Here is a 23,432-nt window from a genome sequence, read left to right as displayed (position 1 = left end):
CTGTGTACATCAGACTACTTGCTGTATTAATAAAGTTAATAAACATGTTAATAACGTCTGTAACAGAGCAAGCAGTATTCTTGGATTCATGAGGAGAAACTTAAGACACAGCAACAAAAACTTCAAAGAACAGGCATACATATCACTAGTACGTTCAATTTTGGACTATGCAAGCATTGTGTGGGATCCATATCTTTAAAAAGACATTGACAAACTGGAAGGAGTACAACGGCGTGCAGCACGTTTTGTCTGTAACAACTACAAAAGCAAGAGCAGCGTAACAGAAATGCTCAAAGAACTGAAATGGCAACCATTGAAGGACCGACGTAGAGACCAACGATTGGTTTTCTTCCACAAGATCATCTACGACCTGGTGGCCGTCCCCGCTGACAATCTCCTAGAAGTCAACAAACGCCCACAACGTAACCATAATTCTAAATCCATCAAACTGGCAACAAGTAACACTGACATTTATAAATACTCTTTTATTCCGCGTACTATTCGGGACTGGAACTCTTTACCAGACAGTGTTGTGACTTGTTCTAAAAGTGACCAATTCAAAAGTGTTCTAATTAAATCGTGCTACTAACATTTTAACATCAAAGGGCACACACCACACCCTCGATAAGTTTTGCTCATAAGTGAGCTAGTTTCGACTACCATACAGATACAGATACAGATTATGTATATGTATGTGTACATATTTTGTATATGTAAATGAAGAAATAAAATAAAGATGAAAACCTGCCTCTTATCATTTTGTAGGAACATTTTATGGGCTACCAAATATTTTTATTGGTAGCCCAGTGGGCTACCTGAAATATAAGAAATTTGTCGGACACTGGTCATAGGTACATTGATTATGACTGGCAGATTACCCCTATTTACTTTTAGGTCACTAGGTCAAAGGTCAAGGTCACAGTGACAAAAAACATATACACACAATGGCTGCCACTACAACTGACAGCCTATATGGGGGGCATGCATGTTTTACAAACAGCCCTTGTTGTATTTAAATTAGCCTTGCTCTAAGAAAACCAGGCTTAATTCATGTGCACTTTCGCTCTCATGGAATTTTTTTTTTTAAAGGAAACCTTTTCTAAGCACAAATCCAGTCACCCCTGATAAGCCTGTGCAGACTGACAAAATGCTGACTGGAGATTTATTATGCCCCCCTTCGAAGAAGAGGGGGTATATTGTTTTGCACATGTCGGTCGGTCCGTCGGTCGGTCGGTCCATCCGTCGGTCCGTCCACCGAATGGTTTCTGGATGATAACTCAAGAACGCTTACGCCTAGGATCATGAAACTTCATAGGTGCATTGATCATGACTTGCAGATGACCCATATTGATTTTCAGGTCACTAGGTCAAAGGTCAAGGTCACAGTGACTCGAAACAGTAAAATGCTTTCCTGATGATAACTCAAGTATAATTAGGCCTAGGATCATGAAACTTCATAGGTATATTGATCATGACTGGCAGATGACCCCTATTGATTTTCAGGTCACTAGGTCAAAGGTCAAGGTCACAGTGACAATAAACGTATTCACACAATGGCTGCCACTACAACTGACAGCCCATATGGGGGGGGCATGCATGTTTTACAAACAGCCCTTGTTTGATTTTTTTTCTAATTTTATTTCTGCTATAAGAATTGTCTGTACCAATAAAAAAAAACAACAACAAATATTGTATGAAATAAAATTATGTTATAAACATGATGCTTTTTAAAGAAATAAAATTAAGCATTTTAATACAATATTTTGTATTGTAAATTTAAAGGGAAGTCTGTTTTTCAGATTGGAGCATATTAGTTTTGAGCTTTGAGTCATGGACATTGTGAGCATGTTGTGAAACCAATCTTATTAGTAGGTCAATAATTTTTGTTGAATTGGAGTTTCCCTTCTTGCTTATGCCATACATTAAAAAACAGGACACACATTTCTGATCCAACAAAAAGGCCTAATTTTACCAACCCATAAACAAATGTCAAATTAAATGAATCCACAGTGAGTAGTAAATCACTTATATAGACACACTGGTCTTGCCCTATACTTTCGCTTGTAAGACGCATTTTTAAGACTCAAATTAATAAGTTACTGTTGGGGTCGCGTATTATAAGCAAGATACTGGTGAAAATAAACAAAAATTTTCAAAATATCGAGTTTACTGGGCTTATGCTAGCCAAGTTGGACACTTGTCAGTTGTTTTGAATCATCGCGGCAGCCATTTGCATTTTCTCTAAAGTCTGTATTGGCCCGTACCGTGTATCGGAACACTATGTTCAGTTACCGATTTACTTGTAATAAAATGTATCGTTATTGATTTTGTTGTCTATTATTTTTAATTTGAATTATGTTATTTTGGGGCGTAAGACATTATATTGTCCGTGATTATTCTTGAAAAGTTCGTATCACCTGATTGTCTGCGCGCGACGTCGTTAAATTTCATATAAATTGGCCATTATAGTTTACGTGTGTAAGTGGCAACACGATGCCAACATGCTTAAAACAAAAGCAAAATCAATTCTCAGTTTGAAACTGTTAATTGTCAAATAAACACGCTGTAGATTACAAGTGCTACTTGACAAATTGTATCACCTGATCGTCTTTGTTTGACGTCGTTAAATGTCAATTAAGACATAAATGGCAATTAGGGTATTCTCTGAAATAAGTTACCAGTTTGAAACTGTCAATTGTTAAATAAACACGTTTATTCAGACGACCCCCTAATGCCGATGACACCTTATTTATTAGGGGCCAACAATGAAGGGGGCAAAGAGCGACCGCTTGCAATTATCCGCATATGGCTTTCTTCTTGACACGTGATTTCGATCTGCGCTTCGGAGTCTATCACTCTATCACGCGATTGGCTAATTTTATAAAAGAAGGCGTTACCTATTGTTGATAGACAATGGACGTAAAATTTGCATAATCTAGGTAATGAAACTAAACGCTTTCAAAATATCTGCCTATTAGTTTTCAATACCTGTCAAACAATACAATTAAGATGACTGATACGATCAATTTTTCTTGTGCATTGAGTTTACGAACGTAATATGTTTGCAATTGTTAGGGCTAATGATTTAATACGCAATTGTTAGAAATTGTGTTAATTTGATAATTATTTTTATTGCATGAATAATACTTGAAAATAAATTAAAACCCACTAATACATCATTAAATAAACAAATATTATTTACATGTACTTTGTTGTTTGATTGTTTAATTTTTCAGACTTGCGTGAATTACTAATTGTATGCAGCGCGAGTTTGAAAAATTCTCAATGTGTTACTAATTGATGATGTTCTTTAACATTCTGCCGTTTTTCGGCCGTTTTTTTTAGGGCCGATGAAAACAGCAAAATTTGACCGCGTCTTACGCGCGGGTCAGTCTTAAATCCACCCATTATAAAGTCCGAAGTCATGGTGCGTCTTATAAGCGAGGGCGTCTTATAAGCGCAAGTATACGGTATAAGATTTATCATTGAAAATCTATTTTAAATGACTGACATATTTTTATGATTTTAAAACAATGCTTGTTTTTTTTCAGGTAGCGTAATTGCATTGTAAACAGTTCAGACCTTTGTTTAGAGGACTTTGGAAGCATTGTCAGCATACAGGCACAAATTGTCAGCATACAGGCCAATATTGTCGGCAAAAAGGGGAACATTGTCAGTATACAAGTAAACAGTCTCAAACCAGCAATCGCTATTGGGATGTTATAATCTCGTCGGTCAGCAATCATATTTGTACATGGTAGGTACAGCATTTCAGCCTTTTTCTTATAATAATCTTGAGTCTTTACATTTTTATTTAGCCAAATTTGTCTTACGATATGAAAAATCCTTTTCTTTTAAGTTATTTTGTCTGTTGAATATGCTAGTTTGTAGCCATGTGCAAATGACTGAGTAGGCCCAAAAATATTTGTTATCGAAAAATTATAACCATTGTTAACCCTTTCTCTAAGTTACGATGAGAAAAGAGGACAACAAAAAATGCAAAATGTACTTTTCCCTGTAACCCTCATTTTCAGTGAGCAGAACATGTTATTAGTTATATGATGATTTTGAAAACATGTTACTTTATGATTCATGACTGCACTTTGTTACAAATTTAGTAACCTTATAATGATCATGATGTAGCATAGTTTTAACAGAAAGTCAAATCCCACATTACACAGAATTAAGGTCAATACTATTGTTTGATGATAGCAGCTTGATTGTACTGTTGACTCTCATTCGTTTTTTAAAAGGAGGTCATAATAAGTTTGCACTTAACCATGATCATGCATCAAACATTGAGCCAAGTTCATATTTGTCAGACAATAACAATGTTTCATCAACGGCAGAGTGTTTAGTTGAATTAACTTATTGTTTACTGTAAATAGGAGCGAGCTTTCAAAGGAAAGCACTTAATACTAATGTTTGTATGCAACTAAAGTATTCAGCTTAATAAATAAATTTCCCGATTCGATGATAACAATGCTTATTTTCCCAATTCGATGCGTACCCAAAGTGGTGAGAAAAAACGCTGATTTGGCATTATGACTTTAAAAGTCATTGACCATAAATACAGTTTCCCTATTCTCCACCTGGTATCAATTCTTTCATTTGCATTTTCAGCAAAAAAACAACAGCAACAACTTTGCCTAATAATTAGCGCCAAATAACATATAATTAAGACTCCATGCATCTTAAATGTGACACTTAACCCTTCAAAAATCATGTTAAACCATGCCAGCATGAAATTCTAAATGATGTAAGTCTTTTGGATTTGTTCACAGCAAGGGTACCAAATAGGTTGAGTTGTGTATTAAAATGAAAACACTTCTCCTGTTTTTCGGCGTTAGCTGTATACGCCAGCTTTTCACCTCAGCCTGACCTTTGTTAGCGTCCATTAGAATTCAAATAAAACTTCCCGCGGCCAAGTACAGATGAATACACTTCATTGACTGCATTGGCTGATTTGAGAATACGACCAGAACATTGGAAACATGTCCGCGTCTTTGTAACACTGTTTTACTGCGTGTTCAGCATGAAACAATTTTATATCTAATGAAAAGGCTTAATAGATAGAACAGTTTTACACTCAATCTCGACATCAATACAGTTTGTGCGTCCACCTTTTATTTTCAGAAGATTTTCAGCGCGAGAACGTTTACACTTAAAGGCTAGTTCTCATATTTAGTACTAACTTCCATATTCCTGTCAACATGTTAACATGTTAAAGTATAGAGAGCAGTGGAATCGAAGACTCACTTTAATGCATTGCATTTCAACTCGCGAGGTATATCGGGTCAATTTGCGGCCACTGTGTGTGAATGTCAGAGTTTACATACAGGTCATCGCTGCGTCTCTATCCTATGTGCTGATCGGAGTTCGCGGCCAGGAAAATAATCGTTACATAATAAAGTGAACTAGGTGAACTGGAATTTTCTTTAGACCAGACAGATGTTAAATGAAGATATCCAGCGATATCATATGGTATGTCAATAATAGATCCTTAATGAGTTTTACAACAATACCATGATAAATATTATTTTTAATTAATTTAACAAGAATTATGCCATCATATTGACTAATGAATTAAGCATAAGCGCAATGATTCTCGATACTGTTAATAATCGAATCAAATAGCAACGCCAGACAAACCACTAAAACAGGTTTGTTCGAAGAACGCGCGTATAAATATTTAAAATATGTACGGATACTTCGTGTGTGGCCGGTTGACTCATATGTTTTAATTTCACTTCTATTCCTCTTTTGGTTTTCTGTTTTGTATCTATACGTTTATGACCAGCAATATGTAATAATGTAAAATAAGCCGCTAAAACTCCGCGTATCATCCCGTACTGCGTTTGCTGCAGCTAAGAACTGCACAGAAAAAGACATTCGCTATCTTTGATCTCATTCATTGAAGTCTTTACCTTTCATTAACTGCAACCACAATCAACGCCGTATATCCTTTTTAAAGATATTTCTTGTTCATATTAATTTATCAAAGATTGATTCAGTAGAAAACCATTATTTGTGTGTTAATCAAATTTTATCATTTGTTCAAAGTCTTTTTCAGTGCCAATTTTTACCATTCTTTAGTTTATTAGAAATGCGATATATGATTTGAACTCTCTTTTTTGAAGAATTGCTATTTCAAAGCCATTGTTTTGTGAAAAAAATTAAAAGGAACATAGTTTATGAACATAGCTCAAATCAAGAATTTAACAGCAGTAAGATGATGCTTAATTTTAAAACAACATTTTTGTTGAGTTACAAGTACAGTCTAAATGTGGAGTGTGATTTACTATATTTTATAGCCCTGCCATCTTAAAAACAATAGATAATTCTGCTTTTAATATATTAATAAAAAATCTTTGTATTTGACTTAATTGCTTAAAAGCCTTGTGAGACTCTCATTTTCTGGGAAGAACCAGTACTTAATTTCTTTCCTTAAGATCCTGAGATGGCTTCCTTAGTGGGGATTTTATCTGGGCTCAGCCCTCACTGCAATGGCAACAGTTTTTAATCCCCCACATACGAAGTAAAGGGGGGTTTATAGGAGTGAACTTTTCTGTTGGTCTGTCTGTCGGTTGGTCTGTCTTTCGTTCCGTATTAAGTGTCCGCTCTCTAATTGTCCCCACGTTTTTCGGAGAAAAAGTGGGGATATTGTATTGATGTGCGTCTGTCTGTCTGTCCGATCATCCTGGCCACCTGCTCCTCCTACACTATTAGCACTAGAACCTTGAAATTTACATACATGGTAGCTATGAGCATATGTGCGACTGTGACAGTAACGGAATTTTGATCTGACCCCTGGGTCAAAAGTTATGGGGGTGGCAAGGCCAGGTCAGAGATTTTCACTCATTTTTTTATGTTATTTTACATTAACTTATTCATTTCTGCACCGATTTACTTCAAATTGATACTGAGCCTCTCTTATGACACTAAGGTCAATCCCAACTATGCATGGCCCCATTACCAACCCTGGGGCGCCCCGCCCACATAGGCCACGCCCACCCAAAATTGCCTTTTACTATAATTTCTTCATTTCTACACCGATTCACTTCAAATTGATACTGAACTTCTCTTATGAAAATACAGTTAATCTCAACTATGCATGGCCCCATTACCAACCCTGGGGTACCCCGCCCACATAGGCCACGCCCACCCAAAATTGCCTTTTACTATAATATCTTCATTTCTACACCGATTCACTTCAAATTGATACAGAACCTCTTTTATGACAATACAGTCAATCTCAACTATGCATGGCGCCATTACCAACCCTGGGGTGCCCCGCCCACATAGGTCACGCCCACCCAAAATTGCCTTTGACTATAATTTCTTCATTTCTACATCAATTTACTTCAAATGGATATTGAACATCTCTTATGACAATAAGGTCAATCTCAACTATGTATGGCCCCTTTACCAACCCTGGGGCGCCCCGCCCATAATAGGTCACACCCACCCAAAATTGTCTTTTACTATAATTTCTTCATTTCTACACCGATTCACTTCTAATTGATACTGAACTTCTCTTATGACAATACAGTCAATCTCAACTATGCATGGACCCATTACCAACCATGGGGCGCCCCTGGGTCAAACATGCGGCGTGGGGATATATGTCGGCCTCTGCTGCGCCATTTCTAGTTCAAGTTGTTTTCATCCAATCTTCACCAAACTTGGTCAGATGTTGTATCTAGATGATGTCCAGGTCAAGTTCGAATATTGGTCATGCTGAGTCAAAAACTAGGTCACAGGGTCTCTAAGTGCGTTTTAAACATTGAGCATGGTGTCTGCTCTCTTATTCAAGTAGTTTTCATCCAAGATTCTCCAAACTTGGTCAGAAGTTGTATCTAGATGATGTCTAGGCCAAGTTCGAACATGGGTCACGGCAGGTCAAAAATAGGTCACGGGGTCACTTAATGCGTTTTAAACATTTAGTTTTCATCTGATCTTCACCAGAAGTTGTATCTAGATGATGTCTAGGTCAAGTTTGAATATGGGCCATTCCAGGTCAAAAACTAGGTCGCGAGGTCACTTAGTGCATTTTAAACATTTAGCATGGTGTCCACTGTTTTTTGTGAAGACAACATGCAAAATATACTGTGTCAATGCGGCATGTGGGGGTATTCATCACGTCTGTGACAAAGCTCTAGTTAGTGTGAGCGTTAGCTCACACAAATGTTATAGCCCGTCACACCGGACTTGCGTCCTTACAGGGACCTAAGACTGTGTTTCTGGAAATTTCTGATTGGTGTAGTAAGGACGCCAATGCCTTTTTGGTAAAAATGCTGTTTTTCGCCTTGCTGTCACACCAGCGTCCTGGTTTATGGCGTTCTGCGCGTCCTCAGGCGACCTTACCGCGTTCATACTGCGTCCTTACGGCGACCAAAGCCGACCATAGGGTGTCTGAGTGGCGTCCTTCGCGTTCTTACTGCGTTCTTATTGCAGCCATAGTCGCTCTGAGGACGCAATAGACGTACATAGGATGTACTAGTGTCGCAATAAGGTCGCCGAATGGTCGCCTTGCAGTCAATGATCATTTTCTGTGGGTTCGAGCGGCGATCACACAACGTCCATGGCGACCTTACAGCGACCCTTCCACATCCCTACTACGACTACTGCGTCTCTATGGCGTCCCTACAATGTCATTAAAAGAACGCCGTAGAACGCCGGACTTCAGCAACTACTTTGAACATGTTTAAAGTGGTCGCCGTGGGCTCATGTCCTGAGCAATTTTCGGCGTCCTCACTGCGACCTATTTTGTCCCTCCGGCGTCTATGACGTCCTCACTGCGACCTGGGTCGCCGTAAGGACGCAATAAGGACGCCAGTCCGGTGTGACGGGGGTATTTCAGACCATATTTTGCAAATCAGTATGTGCTGAGAAGCCTTAGCTATGGTATGGAAAGACAACCACTGCCTGTTGCAGCAGACGACAAATGCTATTAGCGTCTGCTAGGAAAGATAACCACCACATTTGCCTGTTTATAGTTCACCACTGGTACACTGCAGAGGGTTTATATGACTAATAGTGTTTAACAGCTTGTAAGACGATATTGGCCAGTCTAGTGTTTATCACTGAAATCTGTACATATTGGCTGCTTTCAAGGAAAACGGGGCTTAATGCATGTCAAATAAGATAAGCCTGTGCATACTGATTAGCCTGTGCAATACACACAAGCTAATCAAGGACGTTTCTGATTTTATAATGTTTTTCGTGACAATTTATGCATATGCCCTGTTTTCCCAAAATGAAGCTTAAATTTTATTTTTTATTAATGATTAAAAAAAACAACGTCTGGACCTGTGCTTTAAAACACACTCTTTATAAATGTGAATGGGTTGTGTTCATTTAAAACTTGCAATATAAAAATCTATAACCTAATTTTTCGGCGTAAGCTGTATTAAGCCAGCTTTTCACCTGACCTGACCTTTGTAAGTGTCCAATAATATTCAAATAAAATTTCCCGCGGCTAGGTACGAATGAATACACTTCATTTATTCCATTGGCTGATTTGAGTATAACACGGTCACCAGAACATTGGAAACATATCTGCGTTATTGTAACACTGTTTTACTGCATGAAACAATTTTATCTTTAATGAAAAGGCTCAATAGATAGAACAGTTTTACAATCAATTCTCGACATAAATACAGTTTGTGCGTGCATCTTTTATTTTCAGAGAATTACCAGCGCAAAAGCGTTTACCGTATTTTACCATGTTTACCGCGCAGTTTCTTACCTCAAAGTTTCCCATTTAAAAGTTGATGCGCGTTATACATTGGTACGAAGCAATCCTGGTTGCAAATATGTGAAAAAAGTCATTTCCTTAACGTAAATGAGCGTAAAAGCCGCCATTTTGTTATTTCAGACAACTACAGAAAACTACACCCTATAATCTTATAGAGTGAAGGGGCTGTTGTCGAAACAACAAATATTGTGCAAAGTAGGTACGAACGGGGTAGCAACAGTTTGGACAAAAATTTAAATGTTTGAATAAAATGTGAAATAATGTCTTTGTTTGTGTTTTTACACGTTTTTATTGACGACTTTCGATCAGGATTGTTGTCGTCATAGCGGAGAGCAGGTAAATGTAGGTGTGAACGAGGTCATTTTCGTGGGTATTGGTAGGTGATAACAGGGTATTTTTGTACTTTGTAATTGAAAGCTTTTATTGAGCAATTAATTTGTGCCACAACTTGTTGAGACGCTAATTGGCATTTGAGACACTTATTGACATTTGAGAACGTGAAAATATGCAATCGCACCTCAGTGTGTATAAATATTGAACGTTCAACAGTGTTTTGTTAAACGTTCATTTGCTATCGTCTTTACGAGTTTTTATTCATCTTCAAATTAAAATTGCAGGCTTTCCCCGAGGAAGAATTACATGATGTACATGATTTCTTATTTGCCATGTTTTACATGAAATGCACGATGACTGTTAATTTGTTGTTAGGAAATTACAAAATTGTCAAAAAAATATAATGCTATGCAACCCATGCTCCGTATCATAATGATGCTTCCTATTGTTGGATACAAAATTAAGCTTTTCAATGAACCTGATTATTGATTGCGCACTAGTAAAAATGGCGGCCCTTTTCGGTCTTTTTTTTGCTAGTTTTTTTGGTCTTAAATTCTTTTTTTCTCCATTTTGGCTTTAAAAAAAATTGGGTGCGCGTTATACATGGGTGCGCGGTTTACATGGTTAAATACGGTATACTAAAGGCTATGTTATCATATTTAGTACTTACTTCCATATTCATGTCAACATGTTAACATATAAAAGTATAAAGAGCAGTGGAAGCGAGGCCTCACTTTAATGAATTGCATTTCAACCAGCGAGGTTTCGGGTCAATTCGCGGCAAGTGTGTGAAAGTCAGAGTTTATATACAGTTCATCACCGGAGTTCGCAGCCAGTAAAATAATCGTTATATAATAAAGACTCTATCCGTGAACTAGGTGACCTGGAATTTTCTTAAGACCAGAAATATATAAAATGAAGATATTCAGCAATATAATTATGATATGTCCATAATAGATTATTAATGTGTTTTCAACAATACAATGATAAATATTATTTTAGATTAATTTAACAATAATTTTTCCATTTTATTTTTTAAAGATATTTCTTGTTTAAACTGAGTTGCGTCTAAACTTGTACAACAGCGAACACCTACAGTGTCTTCAGCGCTTTGATTTATTATTCTGTTGCAGCCTCAGTGAGAAATGCTCCAGATATGTGGACACACTTCAAGTGGCTCGCTTCATTGCACTGATTTTTGTCCTTTCCTATCATTTCTCATTTATTTATCAATTAATTAAGATCTTATCAAGGCTTTTTACAGTCAGTTCATGGGATTTGAATTTAGAAAGATACATTTTTTGGCCAGTAAAAACAAGTCAAACCAAATCAACACCGTTCCCAGACGTCTTGGAAGACGCAAATATGAGCAAACATTGTCAAGAGATCTTTGTCAGTCTACAAACAATTTCACTGGCTTGTGATTACTTTTCCACACATGTTTACTCAATGTTTCATAATTCAGTGCATAATGTTCTTTTTCTCATCTGCTTTATTACTTATCATTGCTACATAATCTTGGCACACTTGATGAAACTGGGACTTTTTGCCTAAGAGTGCCCTAGCACAACCTTCATAACATATAATTGGCCCCAAAATTGGCATCCAATATTCAAGATCTATCCATTTACATGGTTTGTTGTCTTCAACATTTTGCTAGTTAGGACCCAAATTGTATTATGAAAACTCACAGTGAAAAGTACTTGTATTACTATGACTGAACATCTGTTTGGAAAATACCATTGCTGTAGGCAAACAGGTTCACACCTTAACATTTTCAGAAATGTTGATTTATTAAATGTTTTGCTTGGAAATAATATTGATGTCCCTTTTAATATTTCTATCGATATTTTAAATCCTATATATGCACTGATTGCAGATTTGTATCCGTATTGTTATCTTCATAACATGATTGCCCCCCCGCCCCCCCCCCCCCCCCCCCCCCCCCCGCTCCTTGGATTGAATGATCTGGAGTATATTGTTTTTGGCCTGTCTGTCTGTCATTGTATCTGTGTGTCTGTCACAAAACTTTTACCTTGGTCATAACTTTTGCAATATTGAAGATAGCAACTCAATATTTGGCATGCATGTGTATCTCATGGAGCTGCACATTTTGACTGGTGAAAGGTCAAGGTCATCCTTCAAGGTCAAAGGTATTTTTTTTCTAAAATAGCTGCCGTGCGGCTTCAAAGCGGCACAGTATGGGGCATTGTGTTTCACAAACACAGCTCTTGTTGTACTTTGTATGACCGTTAACTTCAGACATATAATCAATAATTTGGTGTGAAAACACCCGTCAATATCTTTGTTTAGCGACAGAACTAAACTTTATAGTAAAGTTGCTTTGTATTTTTGGTAGCCTTGTTAACAATCACATAAACTACTTACTTATGATGGTTTAAAATTGAATTTTAACATAAGATCATTTTATATATAAGTCAAATAATTTTAATCATTTTAGTCGGAATTAAAGTTATGTTATAAAAAGATCAGAAGTCCCCTGAAGGAATGGCTGAGATATTAATCTCCCAGGGGCTAAATAATTTTTTATAAACTGCGTAATGACATATTTTCAATAAAGGGGGGTAATTTCTAAAGGAGATTAATTATTTTTTGGTTAGGTATAGTTTTTTGTGTGAAAATCAGACTGTTTGAAAATTGCATGGATAAATAAGAAAATCACATGCGTGACTGAAAAGCAGGTTATCATGAGTTGGTTGAATTGTAACAGCAGTGAATATGTTTGCATAGATATTTAAATTTATTCTAATATGGCATTCATTTTGAAAGATAATTTTGATTATTCACAGATGTCATACTTTACTATGTGCTGTTCCAGTGGTTTAGTTTATTACCTGAATGCAATACCACACTTGGGGGGTGAGCAGAAACATACAGTTGCAATAAAAAGATGTATTAAATCTTTTGGAAGATGTAATCTATATTTAGTAGGCATACAATTATTAGGCCAGAATTTTTTAATTAAATGATTTTCGGATTTTTTTTTCTAAAAGTGTCTGGTAGCTCCGAGTGAGGACAAAAAAAAAAAAAAGATGGGTGACCAAATATGCACTCATTTTAAAAATGTTATGGTATGAAGTTCTTTTTAATAAGCATCAACGCTGCTTTTTTTAAACATGTTGATGTGCAAAATGATCATAATCAATATGTAGGTCTTGATGTGCAGTTTTTAAATTAGTTTGAATTTAAAAAATATCTTAACTGGTTCAAAAGGTATGCAATTGTTTCACTTGTCCATATTAACTTTTTGGTGATATTTTTTGCTGCGCATTTTGGTCATATTACCTGTGCGTTTTGCGGACTTGGTGCGTGGAACTGGCCCAAAAAAAGTTGTCGCCACTTTATCGCGGTGTGAAAACCGCAGGTAATTCCAACTTTATTAATAAGGATAATCATTTAAGGAACCTTACGACATTAATGAATAATGGCATTGACTATATTTTTATTACTTTGAGAAGTATGTTAATACATAAATAACAATAAGTACCTTCATAAGTCTTAATAAGCTTTATTTTTATATAAATAAGATTTTTTTCCACTTGATAAACCAGATAACCAACCTTTATATAATAACAATAATGTAACAGTATGCTGCATAAATGTTTCAGAATTATTTATTACAACCTAGAATCACAAAAATATACATCATCTGAAAGGAAAAATAATTCCAACATCAGAAAATAAAGCATCTCAATTCAAATTGTTAAACAGTTATATTTGGTCATTTGGACATGATATACACCAACTTCTGTTTATTATCAAATTTTACAAACTCTAAAACAACACCTATTGTAAAAGGTTTTCTGTTAGCTGTGGTGGTCGATTTCCAGGTTTAATTAAATGAATATTTTTCACATCTATTTCTTGACTGAAAGACCCAGGATAATTGCCACCATACATTCTTGTTGTCTGAAATAACACAAAACATATTTTTACAAACTTTATACAACAAATCAACACATAAATATCACTATCTTTATATGTCCAAATTTTAACATATCCGAAATATAGTACATCAAATGCATTACAGACAGCAGATCAAATGCATGACAGACAGCAGATCAAATAACAGACAGCAGACATCAAATAACAGACAGCAGACATCAAATGTGCATGACAGACAGCAGATCAAATGCATGACAGACAGCAGATCAAATGCATGACAGACAGCAGATCAAATGCATGACAGACAGCAGATCAAATGCATGACAGACAGCAGATCAAATGCATGACAAACAGCAGATCAAATGCACGACAGACAGCAGATCAAATGCACGACAGACAGCAGATCAAATGCATGACAGACAGCAGATCAAATGCATGACAGACAGCAGATTAAATGCATGACAGACAGCAGATCAAATGCATGATTTTGAGGTTGCAAGATCAACGCATGCGTTTGATGAAAATTCATGCAGTATGCACTGGCACGCTGAGGCCATCGCCTGAACGTCTTCAACAGTCATGTTTGATGCAGTTTACTTGTGCACAATCTTAATTGGGAATGTTTATTATAGTTAATTTGTTGACACAGTCCCCTTGTAATGTTTGATAGTGTTTACCTGTGGACAATCTTCATTGGGAATGTTTGTAAGAGTTTATTTGTGAACACACTCCGCTGGTAATGTTTGATACAGTTTCTTTCAGACAATCTTCATTGAGAATGTTTAATACTGTTAACTTGTGGACAATCTTCATTTGAAATGTTTGATACAGTAAACTTGTGGATATTCTTAATTGGGAATGTTTGATACAGTTAACTTGTGTACATTCTTCACTGATAATGTTTGACACAGTAATTTAACTTGTGGACAATCTTCATTGGGAATGTTTGATACAAATAACATGTGAACAATCTTCATTGGGTATGTTTGATACAGTTAACTTGTGGACAATCTTCACTGATAATGTTTGAAAATGTTTGTTAGTGGACTTACATTCAACAGTAATGTTTGATAAGAGTTATTTGTGTACACATTTCAACAGTAATGATTGAGTTGATTTGTGGATAAGTTTTATTTAAGGACACACTTCACTGAAAATGTTTGATACAGTTCATTAGTGGACTCATTTCACTGTTAATGTTTGATAGATTTTATTTGTGGACACATTTAAACGATTTTGTGTGGTAAAGTTTATTTCTGAACACACTTCAATGTAGTCCAAATAATTAGACGTAAGCTACCCCGCTTACGTCTAAACGGCTACCGTCGTTTTCCTATAGCAAATTGAGTTCAACTAAAACTTCAGTTTTTCTCGTTAAATCTTTGCTAATGCATAAAATTATCATTAATTAGACATATATGTGAGCGGTTACCTCTTAAATGTGTAAAAATTGTGCTTTTAAACCACTTATGTACATTTTTAAAAATAAACATACACAACACACTTCGTGTGTTTGTCGTTTATAGAATTACATTGAATTATCTTGAACGAAATTATTTTTTGAATAGGTTACACATAACCAATTGTTGTTGTACAACAAACGACATCACTTTTTAGCTTTCTGTACTCTTTAATTAAATGGAACCTATATGTGTGTGTTAAAACTACCAGTTGTATCACGGAGTGTATATTGTTAGGAGATGAATCGAGTATTTGACCCTTACTGAAGTAAATTCAATCTTATGCAAAAACTATTCATCCGATTTTATTGGTTTATACGTTATCTTGTTGCTTATTAATTCCTCTTTCAAAAATATACGTTTTAGTATATTCCTGTTGTTATTAATGGATTTATAGCGAGATAAACACAAGAAATACACATTTTATGTTTGACCACCGCGCGTTTTGCCGTATTGTGGCTATCGATTTTGTACAATTAGCGTACAGCGAAGCGCCGAGGTTATACATTTTGATGTACCCACTCCCGTCTTTTGTTGAATTATAGTTTCATTTCTCGGCCGATTTTGACAAATTATATATTATTAGAAAGCTTACGTTACGTAGTAAACAGATATATAAATATAAATTAAGTTTTTGTTCTGATTTCGACAGCCCAGCGAGTTATAACTTTAACTTTTTCAAATATCATACCGTTTTGGAGTTTTAGAATCTAGATTTACGGTTGACATGTTCGTACTTAATACCAATTTGTAGCGTTCTTCTGATTTCGACAGCCCGGCGAGTTATAACTTTAACTTTTGCAAATATCATACCGTTTTGGAGTTTTAGAATCTAGATTTACGGTTGACATGTTCGTACTTAATACCAATTTGTAGCGTTCTTCTGATTTCGACAGCCCGGTGAGTTATAACTTTAACTTTTGCAAATATCATACCGTTTTGGAGTTTTAGAATCTAGATTTATGGTTGACATGTTCGTACTTAATACCAATTTGTAGCGTTTATATTTGGAGTTCAGTTTTAAAAATTACATCTTGCTTAGGAGAATAGAATTCTGTATACGATAGAAAAAAAAATTGTTTAAAAACGAAAGTAATTAAGGAATGAAGGCGGAAGAAAGTAGCGCGCGTTCCTAACGCACTGAACTGATGCTACGGTCTTGGCGATTATGCTTTTGTTTAGAAACCGGCCATTGAATTTCCTTTGCCATGATTATTATATTTTTTATGATATATTGTAGTATTTTGTTCACGAAACATATCAATAAAGCTTATTATAAATAAATCTTAATAAATTAACTATTTCAGCTCTTGTTTATAACACAGAAAGGGTGTTAAATTTATGATGAAACAGCGTATATAGCGGACCCTCTCGATTTTATTCGGCTTTGCATGCATACTTGAAATAAAATGGGTGTCAAAAACATATATCGTTTGCTGTTAATTATCAACGAGGGAATTATGTATAATTATATGAAATGTTATTTACCTTAAATTATCAATTTATTAAAGATTCTTGAAAATCACGGTCGGTGTTACGCGGGTCATTTCGTATTTTGACATTAGGGCATCATGTTCAACTATTCAAAATCAGATTTTTTTTCACTGGGACGATGACAGCTTTGATTTAGACAGGCAGACAGATAGTTTATTCAGACTTATACAACAGTACATCGTCTTCAACTCAAATATATAAATTATTTTTAGACGAATTGTTAGGTGATTTCACATATAGCAGTGATGATTCTGAGAATGTTGCCATGTTTCTTATCCGTGTAATCTAGAGTCCATGGTTTGAGCATTTGTATCGCGGTGTTCAATAAAAGATATCTCAATAATCTTGTTTATTGATAGATCTGTGGTTTTATTGCCCCTGTGTTCAGCACAAACCAATTGTCTCGATATGATCAGATACTGTGCCGACCAATACTAAATAACACTATGGTGTCATACGCCACAGCAGGGACCTATACTTGTGATCATGGAGTCTAAGTGCAAGACTTAAAAAAGTATGTTGTTTCGCTTGCGGTTGTTAAAGCCAAAACGGGGCTCCCAGCTGACACAGCTGCTGATATTCAGATCTGAATACTTAAACTTATTTAGACCTTATTCTTAACCGTTGCGCGTTTTACGATATCGGATTTTAGGCGGGAATAAAACTCAGTGAAACTATTCAATTTCTTACACAACATTAAGCATATTAACAGTTATTGAAATTAACAATATCAGCGACATCTTTTTAAAGACTAAACACCTTTTCAAGTATCGAATTTAACATGTCAATAAAATATATTAATACCAAAAAAGGTTTCATTTAATATTGTTCACATTAAACCTTTAAATGAAAGTGTTGCTTTAACTATTTTCCATGTCTTATTAAGCCGCGAATCGTTTGCTAAAAACAGGTAACAAAAAGGGCTACACGTTCTAATTCTTAATGAAATACAAAAATAAGTATAACATAATTATTAACGTCCATAAACACACACGGCAAGATCAAAGTTTTAATGGAAAACTAATATGACATTCCATGTAAATTATTATTTTCGTCTAAATCGAATACTATATATAGAGAAACAATGTATTTATAACCAACCAATGAGGTAACATTATGCAACTTTCAATTTACACAGTGCTTTATGGCAACAATATGGAATTTGAACAGTGGTAGTGTTTTAAGGTCTGGACTATCATTACTTGTAAGTTTGTATAAACATTTTTCTAATGCAATTAGTAAAATAATGTTTATATTTTATGTTTAATAATTTATTGCATGATTATTCTGTGCTGTTATATGAATTTGATACCGTTAAAGCTTCCGACATGAATTCATGTCGGAACGATGCTATTGCAAATTATAACGTTAAACGATATGAGGTCGATGTAAATCGACCTCATATTTATAGGAGTAACTTCAATGGTAATGTTTGGTAGAGTTTATTTGTGGACAAACTTCAATGGTAATGTTAAATAGAGTTGAATTGGGAATGCACTTCAATGGTAAGTTTTGATGGAGTTTATTTGTGGACAAACTTCAATGGTACTGTTAAATAGAGTTTATTTATGGTAATGTTTGGTAGAGTTTATTTGTGGACAAATTTCAATGGTACTGTTAAATAGTTTATTTGTAGACACACTTCAATGGTTTTGTTTGAAAGTTTTTTGTGGACACACTTTAACAGTTATGTTTGATAGAATTTATGTTTGAATACACTTCAACAGTTATGTTTGATAGAGTTTATCTGTGATCACACTTCAACAGTTATGTTTGAGAGAGTTTATGTGTGAAGACACTTCAATGGTTTTGTTTGATAGAGTTTGAAGAGTTCTACATGCAGCACCCATTTTTGGGTCACTAGGTCAAAGGTCAAGGTCACTGTGATCTCTAATATAAAACTTCAACATAGGCTCTAAAATCAAAGTGCTTCCACCTACAAATTTGAAACTTCATATGTAAATGTGCCTTGATGAGTTCTACACGCCACACCCATTTTTGGGTCACAAGGTCAAAGCTGAAGATCACTGTGACCTACAAAAAATAATCTGACAAACTTTCATTTATTCAAAACTGCATCCACAGCCGAGCGTTGGCACCCGTTATGCGGTGCTCTTGTTGTCGGATTATTATGATCTGATGGATTTTCAGGGTTTTATCACAATTGCATATGGAGGTTGATTCCTGTACATTGTAATTAATGAATTTGGTGTCACTAGTTCAAAGGTTAAGGTGACTGCGACTCTAATATGATAAGATTTACTCTTCAGGTCAGTTTTGTTAAAAAAAAATCCTGTGCTGAGGCCCTGTTTGTAACCGTGGAGAACTTGTATTGATAACATTAAAGTTGAAGAGATATAAGCCTGTTTCACAGTCAGGATTTGATATCATGATTTATCACATGCCATACCCAGCTGTTTCCCATGTAATATAATCATTACGAATATTTTCATCATACACATGTGTATAATATACTTTTACACTTTTAGTTTTCGTTTTGATTGACCAATTGCATTTTGTTATTTTGCTGAATATGGGTCATGACGGGTCAAAAACTAGGTCACTGGGTCACTTAGTACGTTTTAAACATTCAGCATGGTGTCTGCTCTCTAATTCAAGTAGTATTCATCCGATCTTCACCCCACTTGGTCAAAAGTTGTATCTAGATGATGTGTAGGTCAAGTTCGAACATGGGCCATGCATGGTCACAAACCAGGTCACAGGGTCACTTAGTGCGTTTTAAACATTGAGCATGGTGTCCGCTGTTTTTTGTGAAGACAACATGCACAATATTCTGTATCAAGAACATGTGGGGGTATTCTTCACATCTGTGACAAAGCTCTAGTTTAATTTGCTCATTTAAAAGCATGTGATAAAAAAGATCTGACACTCATTGTCATATCATACCATATTTTATTAAACTCATCCAGGAAATTCCTTAGTATCGCTTACTAACAGAATTCCTGAACTTAATAAAATAAAGTATGATATGACAACTCGTGCCAGATCCTATATTTATTGCTTTGCTAGAAAAATCATTTCAACCAAAATATCAATTTTTGAAAAGGTTTCGTAGGTGTCTAACACCAGTCAACATTACTGAGAATTCCTTCTCGTCCTGCAAACAAGCTAATTTTCCTGTTATTGCTTTCCCAGATATGAGATTTAATTGTAAATAAGTGAAAATTGTACTTTTTCTCGTCTGTAATATTACTTACCATTTACATATAATTATCCTGGCTAAACTTATGAAACTGGCACTTTGTGTTTTTGCCAGAATGCTTTTATGCTTCACATTTAACATCTCATTATTGTAGGCCTGCAGTATTTTATAGTATATTGAACATAAAAATGATTGATTGATTTCTGCATTAACCCTTTCAGTGCGGGAACCGAATTTTGAAGGCCTTTGCAAACAGTTTGGATCCAGATGAGACGCCACAGAACGTGGCGTCTCATCAGGATCCAAACTGTTTGCTATTCTGATAGTATTCTTTGAAAAAAAATGAAGAAAATGCTTATTTTAGAAATTCAGCAGACGACATTTTAGCAGACGACAAATTTTCCAGCATGCAAAGGGTTAAGCCCATTTTTGACAGATAGCAGTAGGTTTGACTTTGAACTAAATGTGTTGTTACAATTAGAAACCAAAGGCAGAAACAAGACTTCTGTTACAGATGCAATTATTATTATTGAACTCAATTATTGTACTTATTTTTCTCAATCCTCAATAAGGTTAACTTCTTTTTGAAAAACATAAAAGAAGGCTGATTAAGGTTTGAAGTATTTTGCACATAAATTGGTAATTAGGTTACACATTACACATTTACACTTAAGAAGGCAGTCCTCTGGGCAATTTTGTTCATGTAATCGCTTGATTTAGTCATATTTATTGTGAATTACATTTCTGGATCTCTTTCAAACTGACAAATGCAGTTGCCTCCCCGCTTAAGTGTTCTAAAACTGGACCATCATGAGCAGATTGAAAAGTAAATAAAATAATGTTGAGTTTTCATTTGTATTGCCTAAGAACGTCAATCGATCTTGAACTGATCTCAGTTTGTTTAATTCAAAGATTGTATTGATTATTTTAATTTCATTTCAAGATGACCTAGTTACATTTCTATTGCTGCTGTTAATGTGAACTCTTACTGAATGCCAGACCCCCTGGAGGAGTAAGCCTGGAGTTTTAGAGGTTTGACAAACAAGTATGAAGTTTTTATGATGCATTCTGAATTGGGGTCGGCAGAGTATAGTCACCATTCTGTCATAAGAATTAGATAGACTTATGTAGTTGATAACTTAAAAAATCTTCTCTGAAACCATAACAGTCAGGGGTTTAATATAAATGGCATTCAAAACATATGGTCATATTCTTTGGTTAGTGGTTTTACATTTGGTGTGTTATTGTATGGCAGTCCTTTGCTACAGTACAGCCAACGTGGAACAAACATATTTCGCGATCCGCGGAGTCAAGGCGCAACGAGGTATGCCGAGTCGGCCGTTGAAGCCGCGTCAGTATGAGGCGGCATGTCGCATTTCACCGCAATGCCTCGCATCTGTCTGCTGAGGCAAGCCGATATCCGCGACATGACGCACATCATAAAATAAAAATCTTTAAAAAATGATTAGTTAGTCAATAAATTTTTAAAAGAATAATTATACTAATATTTAAAATCATAATTAATTTAATGTATCTATTAGTGCATACTTCCTATATTTCCTGTCGCTACTAATTACCCGATAATCCCGTATATTCCAGTTTTAAAGTTAATTCTGGTAAATATTTACGATAAAAGTGCTCCAGAATTTCAAGAAATACAAGTATTTGCCATTTTTCTTAAGTATCAAATACATTTTGTCATTTGTTTTATGTAAAGATGTGATGAAATAGCGTCTAATCAGGGCGGGTTTTTTCCCCACTGAACACCCGTAAATCGCCTGACGTGATGTTAATGTTTTTATACAACACAAAATAAACCCACACTTTCCATGCAACGTTCTACATGTCTGCATAATTTTGTGCGCTTTTTATTGATACTGTTTATTTGACACTAGAATTTAATTGTTAATGTAGCGTTAGCATTAAAATTTGGAAGCATGTTTCGGATTACAAATTTAATAATTCTCATTTGAGAATCGAACGAAACATTTATAGTTGTGTATAATTAATTCAACGATAATTTGTTAAAGCGCATTATTTGTCGAATATATTTTAGGACGTCATATTGTATAAATAGTCTATAAAGCATCATATAAAAATCATATCTGCTTATTATAATGTGAATCTAGGTTTTGACGCTACACAAATGTACATGTAGGTGAATATCTTTGCACTTGATCCGCTGCATACGGATGGGGTGGATTTATGCAGCGAAAGTACGCGAGGTAAATACAGACTCAGCGCCGTTGCGCGGATCTATGCTGAGTGCCTCGGCGATACACCGCGTGAACACACAATGTGGCCGCCGAGTACTAATGATTCTGGCCGTGGCGTGACCGAGGATAATGTTTTTTCAGCGTTGGCTGTACTGTAAGTTTGTTCAAATGGTGTCCCAGGGATCAAAATGGGTCCCACTCAAGGGGTGTTTTTGTTTTCATGAGTATAGTGAAAACTTAATTTTGTTCCAATTCTGTCTTGGATCATTTAAAATCTGTGTCATAAAGAGTGAAATTCCTTGTTTAAAACGAAATATTGCACAAACATAACAAACTTGACACATAACAGTTTTTACCTATCTCACATTAGCCTCTTAGAGCCTTTAGACGCTCTTCACTCCTTATATTTCTAGGGTAAAAGCTTTTAAACATTCTCAGATCAGTCTAGTCTCTTCCTGTCTTAAGTGAACATCCTTTTACCTTTTTGCCTTCTTTTTTATGTAGGCTAGCAGAAACTACAGATTTTATCTTAATATTTTTAGCTCACCTGAGCACAAAGTTCGAATCTAGGTCATATGTGTCCAACAGGTACATCACCTGGTCTGAGCATAGAAAAACATTGTTTCCAATCTGGAGGCCACATTTATTTCTTGTTCTTGGTGAAACTTGGTCAGAATATTAATCATGACAATCTCTAGAAGGAATTTGAATCTGGATCACTTGGATGGAAAAACTTGTTTACTCCTCTGTCAAATATTTGAAAAACCTGGTTTCCACAGCCACATTTATGACTCAGTCGTGATGAAACTTGGTAGGAATGCACTAGAATGAACAATATCTAGGCAGAATCAGATTGTTTATCTTGACATCATTTATTGTTTATCTTGACATCATTTATGCTTAGTTAGAATCGGAAAAAAATAGGTAACCCTGTTTTATCTATGTGAATCCTTGTTACCTCTCCATAAGCCACATTTATTATTCACTCTTTATTGAAACTGGCTAATATGTCAATTTTGAAAGTATCTAGACTGAGTTTAAATCTGTGTCAACGGTGTACAAGGTAGGTCACCAGGTCAAATCCTAGAAACACCTTGTTA

General features: G+C 35.4%; 1 protein-coding gene across 1 annotated transcript in view; it reads left to right on the top strand.

The window, feature by feature from the left end:
- Positions 1-23,432, top strand: part of LOC127841980 (nuclear hormone receptor HR96-like) — a 189,319-nt gene that overhangs the window by 14,842 nt on the left and 151,045 nt on the right. Inside the window, exon 2 of the mRNA XM_052371234.1 lies at positions 3,552-3,757. The gene's annotated coding sequence lies outside the window, so the exon portion shown is untranslated. The remainder of the gene's footprint in view (positions 1-3,551; positions 3,758-23,432) is intronic.

Source organism: Dreissena polymorpha, chromosome 8 (assembly GCF_020536995.1).
Source record: "Dreissena polymorpha isolate Duluth1 chromosome 8, UMN_Dpol_1.0, whole genome shotgun sequence".
Classification (NCBI taxonomy): Eukaryota; Metazoa; Mollusca; class Bivalvia; order Myida; family Dreissenidae; genus Dreissena; species Dreissena polymorpha.
This window is presented reverse-complemented; position numbering and strand designations above follow the sequence as displayed.